The 12,517-nt window shown below is 47.1% G+C and overlaps 1 long non-coding RNA gene across 4 annotated transcripts; it reads left to right on the forward strand.

Annotated features, from left to right (window-relative positions):
- The first annotated feature begins 1,864 nt into the window (after positions 1-1,864).
- Positions 1,865-11,946, forward strand: LOC140602306 (uncharacterized). 4 transcript variants are annotated; one of them, XR_012005260.1, is made up of 6 exons: positions 2,038-3,025; positions 3,187-3,321; positions 3,945-4,062; positions 4,763-5,938; positions 10,104-10,238; positions 11,561-11,946. It is a non-coding gene; the product is annotated as an uncharacterized lncRNA (long non-coding RNA). The 4 variants fall into 4 exon arrangements; XR_012005258.1 differs by lacking the exon at positions 3,945-4,062 and adding an exon at positions 10,740-10,857; XR_012005259.1 differs by lacking the exons at positions 2,038-3,025; positions 3,945-4,062 and adding an exon at positions 1,865-2,028.
- Positions 11,947-12,517: the final 571 nt, after the last annotated feature.

Raw genomic sequence — 12,517 nt, forward strand, 5'->3', positions numbered from 1 at the left:
ACGCTCCTGCCCCCACCTGAGCAGATAAGTGGCAACGCCCCGGAGCATCCAGGCCCCTGCAGACTGAGAGCTCCATAGTTACTGCGGGGGCTGAATCCAGGGCTCCAGAGCTACCGCCACCACTGGGGTTGTTCCTCCAGGGGCCTCCCAGGGTAAACAACCCACACTGAGCCCTACACCAGGCAAGGGGCAGAGCAGTTCCACAAAGTGCTAACACCTGAAACACAGCACAACAGGCCCCACCCCCAGAAAACCAGCTAGACGGACAAGTTCCAGGGGAAGTCAAGGGAAAGAAAGTATACAGAATCAGAAGATACTCCCCCGTGGTATTTTGTTTTCGTATTTTTGGTTTGTTTGTTTGTTTGTTTTGCTTTTTGATTTCTGTTTGCTATCCCCACCCTTTCTTTCCTTTCTTTTTCTTTCTCTTTTTCTACTCTTTTTTCTTTTTTTCTTCCTTTTTTCTTTTTTTCTCTTTTCTTACCTACTTTCTCTCCGCTATTTTTATCTTTTCCCAATACAACTTGTTTTTGCCCACTCTGCACTGACCAAAATAAATAGAAGGAAAACCTCACCTCAAAAGAAAGAATCAGAAACAGTTCTCTCTCCCACAGTTACAAAATTTGGATTACAATTCAATGTCAGAAAAACAATTCAGAAGCACTATTATAAAGCTACTGGTGGCTCTAGAAAAAAGAATAAAGGACTCAAGAGATTTCATGACTACAAATTTAGATCTAATCAGGCAGAAATTAAAAATCAATTGAATGAGATGCAATCCAAACTAGAAGTCCAAACGACGAGGGTTAACTAAGAGGAAGAACGAGTGAGTGACATAGAAGACAAGTTTGTGGCAAAGAGGGAAACTGAGGAAAAAAGAGACAAACAATTAAAAGATCATGAAGATAGATTAAGGGAAATAAGTGACAGCCTGAGGAAGAAAAACCTACGTTTAATTAGGGTTCCCGAGGGTGCCGAAAGGGACAGAGGTCCAGAATATGTATTTGAACAAATCATGGCAGAACACTTTCCTAACCTGGGAATGGAAACAGGCATTCAGATCCTGGAAATAGAGAGATCCCCCCTAAAGTCAATAAAAACCATTCAAAACCTCGACATTTAATAGTTAAGCTTGCAAATTCCAAAGATAAAGAGAAGATCCTTAAAACAGCAAGAGACAAGAAATCCCTGATTTTAATGAGGAGGAGTATTAGTGTAATAGCAGACCTCTCCACAGAGACCTGAGAGGCCAGAAAGGGCTGGCAGGATATATTGAGGATCCTAAATGAGAAAAACATGCAAACAGGAATACTTTGTCCAGCAAGGCTCTCATTCAGAATGGAAGGAGAGATAAAGAGCTTCCAAGACAGGCAGGAACTGAAAGAATCTGTGACCTCCAAACCACCTCTGCAAGAAATTTTAAGGGGGACTCCTAAAATTCCCCTTTAAGAAGTCCCGTGGAACAATCCACAAAAACAAGGACTGAATAGATATGAGGAAGCAGTATTTTCATGGAAAACCCAGGTTTCAGTTAAAGCAAGGAAATTCAAGAAACAGGAAATCAAGAAACCGTCCAAGGACACAGGAAGTTGTCAGGTATTCACCTGGACTTCTTAATAATATAACTGATATTCATAGAGTGACCTAAGTGATGTACGAGGGCTCTGGAGAAGGGAGTAAGTTAACTAGCTGGAGGCATGCACTTCCCACTTTACCCACACCTGCTTCCGATGCATTCTCTTGGTGCCCAGGCCCTGACTGCAGCACAGCCCTTTGATCGATCTTTGCCTAGTGAGGGGCAACACTACATGTTCTCCCAAGGCCTAGGGACTCCTATGACAATTGTCTGTCTCCTATGACAGACATTCTTCTGTCTGCTATTTCCTGGGATCACTCTCCAACCTCGCACCCGGGGCCATGTCCCTGGCTGGTGAGCCTGCTGACGTGCCCAGAGGGAGGGGCACACACATATCATAATGGGCATTGAGCCAGGGGATGATGCGCGGCCTGGCGTGGGACATAAATAATGGGGTAAGTCTGAGCTTATGTCCAGTTACTCATTTGGTCAAGATGAGTAACTAGCCAAACGCCCTTGGAGAAATGACACAAAAGCTGCCTCGGATTTCTTCTTCTCGACCCCAGGCTCCACCTACGCACTCTATTCCTTCCTCCTCTCCACCCCGGGCTCCACCTACCCACTCTATTCCTTCCTCCTCTGGACCCCGGGCTCCACCTATCCACTCTATTCCCTCCTCCTCCCGACACCAGGCTCCACCTACCCACTCCATTCCTTCCTCCTCTGGACCCCGAGCTCCACCTACCCACTCTTTTGCTTCCTCCTCACGAACCAGGGTTCCACCTACCCACTCCATTCCTTCCTCCTCTGGACCCCGAGCTCCACCTACCCACTCTTTTGCTTCCTCCTCACAAACCAGGGCTCCACCTATCCACTCTATTCCTTCCTCCTCTCGACCCCGAGCTCCACCTACCCACTCTTTTCCTTCCTCCTCTCGAGCCCGAGCTCCACCTACCCACTCTTTTCCTTCCTTCTCTCATTGTCCAAGGCCGTTTCCTCTTGTACGTAACTCTTTTTGTCCACAGAACACTCCCCAGCGTCAGCCACCTCTCTCAACTCATAAGCCTATCTCTTTCCCTCCTGTTCATAGTGATGTCCCTCCTGGCCGCCCCAATGTACAGGTTTCCCCACCCAAAACTTCCTCTATTCCTTCCAAAACCTCCAGCACCCGCTCCTCTTTTCTCTCTACTGTTCTCCATTACTCCAGTTTGTTCTTTGATCCTACTCCCCCTCCCAGCCCTAAGTAGACGTTAAAGTCTTCTGCTCCCCAACATTCCAGCCAACTCCATCCAGACCTCTGTGATTCACAAATCCTATCCTGGAGAGATCATTTCCCTGTGAGTGGGGCGGTTCTGATATCATCCAGAATTGCCAGAACAATCGATCCCCAGGAGCTTCCCTTGGTGAATGTTGAGAACTCAAGACAATGCCAATCAACATTTAGCTTGCAGGGTAAGCCTTGTCCATGATGGTGTTTTCACCCACAACATGGTTATCGTACTATTCTCTGTATGTTACCTTCACCCTTGTAAATCGCCTTCAGATGCCAGAGATACCTTTAGCGAGATCGTCTCTGCCAGAAAATCAGTTTCTTTCCTCTCTTTCCTAATTAGCCGGACTGAATGAATTCTACATTTATAACTGGTTTCTCCATGGAATTTGGTCTGTGACCACAGAGCAAACAGCAAGACCAGGGACACAAGGTAGAGAAGAGCGAGTGGAAATCATGTCATCTGATCTCTACACAGGTGAGTCCTATTGATCTGCCCTGGATGAAAGTGAATGCGAGAATAGGTGACCTTTAAGAACTCCCACACAAGCACAAGACCCCTATTATAGACATAGAATGGTTCAAGATTCTTTGGTCTGGTTCCTCCAAGACTCTATTGTTCTGCACCAAGGATTTGTGGAAATGGACTAGGGACTTTTTGCCTTTGAGAAATACCTCCTGCAAAAAAGAAGGCACCCCCCCCCTTATGATCTCATTGAAGCTCTGACCCTTGAACCTCTGAATCCCAGAAAATGGCAGGCACCAAAGCCTAGAAGTAAAGTATACATCCATATCCTTTCGAGGTGATAGCATCAAATAAACAGATGATATATATATATATATATAGTATATATATATATATATGTTAAATAAACAGTTGATAAAGATATACATTAAGTATATATTTATATATATATATTTATATTAATATAAATTAAAATCGTTTTCATAAACCGTTTCATAAATCATAAATAGATTCCGTGGAATCTCAATCAAGTATATATTTATACTTTATATAATCAAGTATATATTTATATATATATATTTATATTAATATAAATTAAAATCGTTTTCATAAATCGTTTCATAAATCAGAAATAGATTCCGTGGAATCTCAATCAAAATTCAGACACATATCTTTAGGAAAGGTGAGAAGCTGATGATACTTTGCAATGACAGGCAAAAGAGCCAGGAATACCCATGACTCCTTTAAGAACTGGTAAGAATAATTTTGCTACCGGATACCAGACTTACCACAAGCACCAAAATTCCATAGCCCTTGCCTCTCTACCTTTCTATTGTGGGGCGTGGCACTCTCACCCCATTCTACAACTCTAGTCCAGGCAGGTGTCTCTGTCACAAGGCTGCCTCAGGGGAATTGGGGTAAAGGGCTCAGTTCAAAGAAAGCAAGGGAGGGAGGGAGGTGTGGACTGAAGGCCAGAGAAAGAAAGGGAGGAAGCAAGAAGGGACATAAGGAAGCAAGGAGGGAGAGGAAATTAAGGAGGGAAGGAAGGAAGGAAGGAAGGAAGGAAGGAAGGAAGGAAGGAGGGAGGGAGAGAGGGAAGGAAGGAAGGAAGGCCTTAGTAAAAAGCTCCCCATTTACTGTAGCTTCTCTTCGGCAGTGGGGCATCAACCCTGCAGGGCAGACTGGGAGACCAAAGGGTCCAGCGGGGAAGCCCAACCTCCACAAGGGGTGCTGAGCCTGAGAGAGCTCCATTTTCCCCAATGTATCTTAGGGCCCCCTGCCCCCCACTCCAATAGCAAAGCTTCTGCCCCCCCCCCACCCCGGACATGAGACCATGCCACTCCCAATGTGGGGACACTGGGGAAGCCACACTCCAACACCTGCAACTTCTGCCCTCCTGGTAAATTTGAGGAAAATGCATCCATTCAATTAATTGTGTAAGTTAATCTTACAGCTTCTCTAAGATGGACGTGTCAGAGCGCTTGCTGTTGCTTCTCCGTGTAACCACGTCAACAACGTCCATTCTTTCATCCTGTGATCGTGTGCTGAGCCCCTGTGGTGTGCTGGCCCAGGCCCCACGGACTTTGAACCCAGGTCGCCCTCCCTCCCCCTGGGGCGTCCTTCTGATGCCCACGATCTCCTCTCTGGGTCAGCCCGGAACGTGATGACCACAGGCTGAACCATGTCAGGGTGCACAGCGATATCGCGCTCCACAACGCTAAAGTGTGGAGCTTGGGAGAAGATGATCGCCACACGGAGTGTTCAGCGCGCATCTCAGCCTCGTTCCTGAAACCCAGCCTGTGTGCTGCGTGGATAAATAAAGAGGACTTTCAAGCGTCAGTCGCACCTTTCCTTTGTGGAGTCTCACATTTTTCTGCCCGCATGCACTGGTTCAAATCCTTCATCTTGGGCATGGCTGCGGGGCCCAGCGGTTTAGCACCTGCCTTCAGCCCAGGGCGTGATCCTGGAGTCCCCAGCGGTTTAGCACCTGCCTTCAGCCCAGGGCGTGATCCTGGAGTCCCCAGCGGTTTAGCACCTGCCTTCAGCCCAGGGCGTGATCCTGGAGTCCCGGCATCCAGCTGCACAGCCGGCTCCCTGCCTGGAGCCTGCGTTCCCCCTGCCTGTGTCGCTACCTGTCTCTCTCTGTGTCTCTCGTGATTACATATATACAATCTTTAAAAAGTTCGTGGTGTCCATCTGAAGTGTATACTATCCACTGATTTCTTTATCTCAATGACTCCATTTTTCTTTCTGGGGCTGGTTTCGTTGTTTGTTTGTTTTGGCATCTGTTCTTCAGTGTCTTGTACTTTTTCATAGAATTTCAAGTTCTTGTTCTACGCCTTTCATGACGTGAAATTATTGGTGAAGTATTTGTGTAAATATGCCCTTTTTTATACCTGTTGACCATCCCTCACATGGATTGTTTGCTCGTCTGTTTCCTAATTTTGGATTGTGAGCTCACCTTCAGCGGGGCTTTCCTTGTGATCTGGACCATGGTGGTGCTCCTACAGTGTGACAAATATTCTATCTAACACCTCAGAAGTCCCATGGACCTAAAACCAGTTTCATTTTTGGCTGTGGATCTCTATATCACCTAGCTCACATCTTGGACTCAAAACCCGGGCAAGCGGTAGGCACAGGATTTCTTTTATTTTGGTTTTAAGATTTTATTTATTTCCCCATGACAGACACACAGAGAGAGGCAGTGACACAGGCAGAGAGAGAAGCAGACTCCCTTCAGGGTGCCCTATGCGGAACTCGATCCCAGGTCCCCAGGATCAATCCCTGATCCAAAGGCAGATGCACAGCGGTTGAGCCACCCAGGCATCCCAGGCACAGGATTTTGGTATCTCAGGGGAAATTATGTTTAACTCAGATACCAGTCAGAGACCTTTCCAATTCTTAGTGACGACAGTTGTTTTACTTCCAGATAAGCAGCAAACACCAAGCCCCTAGCAGTTAACAACTTTTATCATCTGCACGCCCCTGCATCCTAGACTGCCATTAACATAACCTCAGCTGCTTGTCTCTCCTTATTTTTTACATCTGGACATTTCCTTTTCGTATTCTAGGATTGGCTGCACCGTCGTTTTTTTATATAAATTCATTTATTATTGGTGTTCAATTTGCCAACATACAGAACAACACCCAGTGCTCATCCCATCAAGCGCCCCCAACGGCGCCCTTCACCCAGTCACCTCCACCTCCCCTTCCCCTCCCAGTTCGTTTCCCAGAGTTACCAGTCTCTCATGTTCTGTCTCCCTTTCTGATATTTCCCACTCATTTTTCTCCTTTCTCCTTTGTTCCCTTTCACTATTTTTATATTCCACAAACAAGTGAGACCCTATAATGTGTGTCCTTCTCCGATTGAATTATTTCACGTAGCATAATACCCTCCAGTTCCATCCACGTCGAAGCAAATGGTGGGTATTTGTCGTTTCTAATGGCTGAGTAATATTCCATTCTATACATACACCACATCTTCTTGATCCATTCATCTTTTGATGGACACCAAGGCTCCTTCCACAGTTTGGCTGTTGTGGACATTGCTGCTAGAAACATCGGGGTGCAGGTGTCCCGGCGTTTCATTGCATCTGTATGTTTGCGGTAAATCCCCAGCACTGCAATTGCTGGCTCGTAGGGCAGATCTAGTTTGAACTCTTTGAGGAACCTCCGCACACTTTTCTAGAGTGGTTGCACGAGTTTACATTCCCACCAACAGTGCAGGAGGGTTCCCCTTTCTCCACATCCTCTCCAACATTTGTGGTTTCCTGCCTTGTTAATTTTCCCCATTCTCACTGGTGTGAGGTGGTATCTCATTGTGGGATCGATTCGTACTTCCCTGATGGCAAGTGATGCGGAGCATTTTCTCGTGGCTGCACCACAATTTGCCTAAGTCCTTATTGACGTGCATTAAGGTTGTCTCGCATATTTCTCAACTCTAATAAAAAAAAAATCTCACCGTGAACAGTCTTACAGGCATTGAGAATTACGGTTACTTTTTTCTATCTTCCTCGTTGTATGACATTTTGTTCAGCAGCATTCATCAACATCAGAATGTCAAATTGTTGGAGTCTGTCAGACTGGGGATTTTCTGCCCAAGAAAGCAGAACAAAGAGATCTGGCAAGAGAGCATAGACTTTGGTAAGAAAATCATTGAAATTAGGAATCAGAGATTCTGAAGTGGGTGAGGAGAGAAATCAACATAAAAGGAATCAGAATCAATAAGAAGAAAGGAAGGGTCACTGGTTGTAGTCCCCATGAAGTAAGAACAATTCAGTGATTACATTGCAAGCTCAGGAAGTGGTAGTCAGAAAATGCAATGTATGAGTACATGATTTCAGAAGTGGGATAATTCTTGGGTACTGGAAAACACCAGGTATGGCCATAAGCAGCTAAGGTGGAATGGATATGTGGATATTATTGATAAAGAAATCAAAGGAGAAAACAAAGCATCGAATCTACATGGACACTGTAGATTCAATGGGATCATCTACATGGACGCTGAGGTCACTCAAGATGATGGACTCAAGGGGTGCCAGGGTTGCTCAGTGCGTTGAGCATCTGCCTCTGCTCCAGATCATGATCCTGGGTTCCTGGGATCACCACATGTCAGACTCCACACTGAGTGGGACGTCTCCTTCTACTTCTCCCTCTGCCCCTCCCCAGCTTCTTCTCTCTCTCACACACACTGCCTCTCCTCCCTCTCTCTCTCTCTCACTCTCTCTCTCTATCCCTCCCTCCCTCCGTCCTGCTCTCGCTGTCATTCTCTGTCTCTCTCTCTCTCTCTGGCTAACTCTCTCTAATAAATAAATATTTTTGTTCAAAACGATGATGGCCTCGAGACTAAGACTTTGAGATAAGCGCAAATTTCTCATAGAAAAAAACGGGTATCTACATCTGGAGTGCCAGGGAAATGGTGAGTAGCAAAGTTTCCATGGAACAAGAGATTTCCTAATGAGGAAGAGTAATAATAGCTTGAAGGTGTCAGAAGAAACAAGGAAAATACTGTACATCCCCAGCTCGAAGAACTGTAGAGTTTGGGAGGAAGGGTCCCTATTTAAGACATACGCAAAGGAAGTGGTATTTTCATGGAAAATCCAGGTTACAGTTAAAGCCAGGAAATCATGAAACCGACTAAGGAAACAGGAAGTTTTCCAGGTATTCACCTGGACTTCTTAATAATATCACTGATATTCATGGAGTGACCTAAGTGATGTAAGAGGGCTCTGGAGAAGGGAATAAGTTAACTAGCTGGAGGCATGCACTTCCCACTTTACCCACACCTGCTTCCGATGCATTCTCTTGGTGCCCAGGCCCTGACTGCAGCACAGCCCTTTGATCGATCTTTGCCTAGTGAGGGGCAACACTACATGTTCTCCCAAGGCCTAGGGACTCCTATGACAATTGTCTGTCTCCTATGACAGACATTCTTCTGTCTGCTATTTCCTGGGATCACTCTCCAACCTCGCACCCGGGGCCATGTCCCTGGCTGGTGAGCCTGCTGACGTGCCCAGAGGGAGGGGCACACACATATCATAATGGGCATTGAGCCAGGGGATGATGCGCGGCCTGGCGTGGGACATAAATAATGGGGTAAGTCTGAGCTTATGTCCAGTTACTCATTTGGTCAAGATGAGTAACTAGCCAAACGCCCTTGGAGAAATGACACAAAAGCTGCCTCGGATTTCTTCTTCTCGACCCCAGGCTCCACCTACGCACTCTATTCCTTCCTCCTCTCCACCCCGGGCTCCACCTACCCACTCTATTCCTTCCTCCTCTGGACCCCGGGCTCCACCTATCCACTCTATTCCCTCCTCCTCCCGACACCAGGCTCCACCTACCCACTCCATTCCTTCCTCCTCTGGACCCCGAGCTCCACCTACCCACTCTTTTGCTTCCTCCTCACGAACCAGGGTTCCACCTACCCACTCCATTCCTTCCTCCTCTGGACCCCGAGCTCCACCTACCCACTCTTTTGCTTCCTCCTCACAAACCAGGGCTCCACCTATCCACTCTATTCCTTCCTCCTCTCGACCCCGAGCTCCACCTACCCACTCTTTTCCTTCCTCCTCTCGAGCCCGAGCTCCACCTACCCACTCTTTTCCTTCCTCCTCTCGAGCCCGAGCTCCACCTACCCACTCTTTTCCTTCCTTCTCTCATTGTCCAAGGCCGTTTCCTCTTGTACGTAACTCTTTTTGTCCACAGAACACTCCCCAGCGTCAGCCACCTCTCTCAACTCATAAGCCTATCTCTTTCCCTCCTGTTCATAGTGATGTCCCTCCTGGCCGCCCCAATGTACAGGTTTCCCCACCCAAAACTTCCTCTATTCCTTCCAAAACCTCCAGCACCCGCTCCTCTTTTCTCTCTACTGTTCTCCATTACTCCAGTTTGTTCTTTGATCCTACTCCCCCTCCCAGCCCTAAGTAGACGTTAAAGTCTTCTGCTCCCCAACATTCCAGCCAACTCCATCCAGACCTCTGTGATTCACAAATCCTATCCTGGAGAGATCATTTCCCTGTGAGTGGGGCGGTTCTGATATCATCCAGAATTGCCAGAACAATCGATCCCCAGGAGCTTCCCTTGGTGAATGTTGAGACTCAAGACAATGCCAATCAACATTTAGCTTGCAGGGTAAGCCTTGTCCATGATGGCGTTTTCACCCACAACATGGTTATCGTACTATTCTCTGTATGTTACCTTCACCCTTGTAAATCGCCTTCAGATGCCAGAGATACCTTTAGCGAGATCGTCTCTGCCAGAAAACCAGTTTCTTTCCTCTCTTTCCTAATTAGCCGGCCTGAATGAATTCTACATTTATAACTGGTTTCTCCATGGAATTTGGTCTGTGACCACAGAGCAAACAGCAAGACCAGGGACACAAGGTAGAGAAGAGCGAGTGGAAATCATGTCATCTGATCTCTACACAGGTGAGTCCTATTGATCTGCCCTGGATGAAAGTGAATGCGAGAATGGGTGACCTTTAAGAACTCCCACACAAGCACAAGACCCCAATTATAGACATAGAATGGCTCAAGGTTCTTTGGTCTGGTTCCTCCAAGACTCTATTGTTCTGCACCAAGGATTTGTGGAAATGGACTAGGGACTTTTTGCCTTTGAGAAATATCTCCTGCAAAAAAGAAGGCAACCCCCCCTTATGATCTCATTGAAGCTCTGACCCTTGAACCTCTGAATCCCAGAAAATGGCATGCACCAAAGCCTAGAAGTAAAGTATACATCCATATCCTTTCGAGGTGATAGCATCAAATAAACAGATGATATATATATATATATGTATATATATATATAAAGTATATATATTTATATATATGTTAAATAAACAGTTGATAAAGATATACATTAAGTATATATTTATATATATATATTTATACTAATACAAATTAAAATCATTTTCATAAACCAATAAATAGATTCCGTGGAATCTCAATCAAAATTCAGACACATATCTTTAGGAAAGGTGAGAAGCTGATGATACTTTGCAATGACAGGCAAAAGAGCCAGGAATACCCATGACTCCTTTAAGAACTGGTAAGAATAATTTTGCTACCGGATACCAGACTTACCACAAGCACCAAAATTCCATAGCCCTTGCCTCTCTACCTTTCTATTGTGGGGCGTGGCACTCTCACCCCATTCTACAACTCTAGTCCAGGCAGGTGTCTCTGTCACAGGGCTGCCTCAGGGGAATTGGGGTAAAGGGCTCAGTTCAAAGAAAGCAAGGGAGGGAGGGAGGTGTGGACTGAAGGCCAGAGAAAGAAAGGGAGGAAGCAAGAAGGGACATAAGGAAGCAAGGAGGGAGAGGAAATTAAGGAGGGAAGGAAGGAAGAAAGGAAGGAAGGAAGGAAGGAAGGAAGGAAGGAAGGAGGGAGAGAGGGAAGGAAGGAAGGAAGGCCTTAGTAAAAAGCTCCTCATTTACTGTAGCTTCTCTTCGGCAGTGGGGCATCAACCCTTCAGGGCAGACTGGAAGACCAAAGGGTCCAGCGGGGAAGCCCAACCTCCACAAGGGGTGCTGAGCCTGAGAGAGCTCCATTTTCCCCAATGTATCTTAGGGCCCCCTGCCCCCCACTCCAATAGCAAAGCTTCTGCCCCCCCCCACCCCGGACATGAGACCATGCCACTCCCAATGTGGGGACACTGGGGAAGCCACACTCCAACACCTGCAACTTCTGCCCTCCTGGTAAATTTGAGGAAAATGCATCCATTCAATTAATTGTGTAAGTTAATCTTACAGCTTCTCTAAGATGGACGTGTCAGAGCGCTTGCTGTTGCTTCTCCGTGTAACCACGTCAACAACGTCCATTCTTTCATCCTGTGATCGTGTGCTGAGCCCCTGTGGTGTGCTGGCCCAGGCCCCACGGACTTTGAACCCAGGTCGCCCTCCCTCCCCCTGGGGCGTCCTTCTGATGCCCACGATCTCCTCTCTGGGTCAGCCCGGAACGTGATGACCACAGGCTGAACCATGTCAGGGTGCACAGCGATATCGCGCTCCACAACGCTAAAGTGTGGAGCTTGGGAGAAGATGATCGCCACACGGAGTGTTCAGCGCGCATCTCAGCCTCGTTCCTGAAACCCAGCCTGTGTGCTGCGTGGATAAATAAAGAGGACTTTCAAGCGTCAGTCGCACCTTTCCTTTGTGGAGTCTCACATTTTTCTGCCCGCATGCACTGGTTCAAATCCTTCATCTTGGGCATGGCTGTGGGGCCCAGCGGTTTAGCACCTGCCTTCAGCCCAGGGCGTGATCCTGGAGTCCCCAGCGGTTTAGCACCTGCCTTCAGCCCAGGGCGTGATCCTGGAGTCCCCAGCGGTTTAGCACCTGCCTTCAGCCCAGGGCGTGATCCTGGAGTCCCCAGCGGTTTAGCACCTGCCTTCAGCCCAGGGCGTGATCCTGGAGTCCCCAGCGGTTTAGCACCTGCCTTCAGCCCAGGGCGTGATCCTGGAGTCCCGGCATCCAGCTGCACAGCCGGCTCCCTGCCTGGAGCCTGCGTTCCCCCTGCCTGTGTCGCTACCTGTCTCTCTCTGTGTCTCTCGTGATTACATATATACAATCTTTAAAAAGTTCGTGGTGTCCATCTGAAGTGTATACTATCCACTGATTTCTTTATCTCAATGACTCCATTTTTCTTTCTGGGGCTGGTTTCGTTGTTTGTTTGTTTTGGCATCTGTTCTTCAGTGTCTTGTACTTTTTCAT

Source organism: Canis lupus, chromosome 13 (assembly GCF_048164855.1).
Source record: "Canis lupus baileyi chromosome 13, mCanLup2.hap1, whole genome shotgun sequence".
Lineage (NCBI taxonomy): Eukaryota > Metazoa > Chordata > Mammalia > Carnivora > Canidae > Canis > Canis lupus.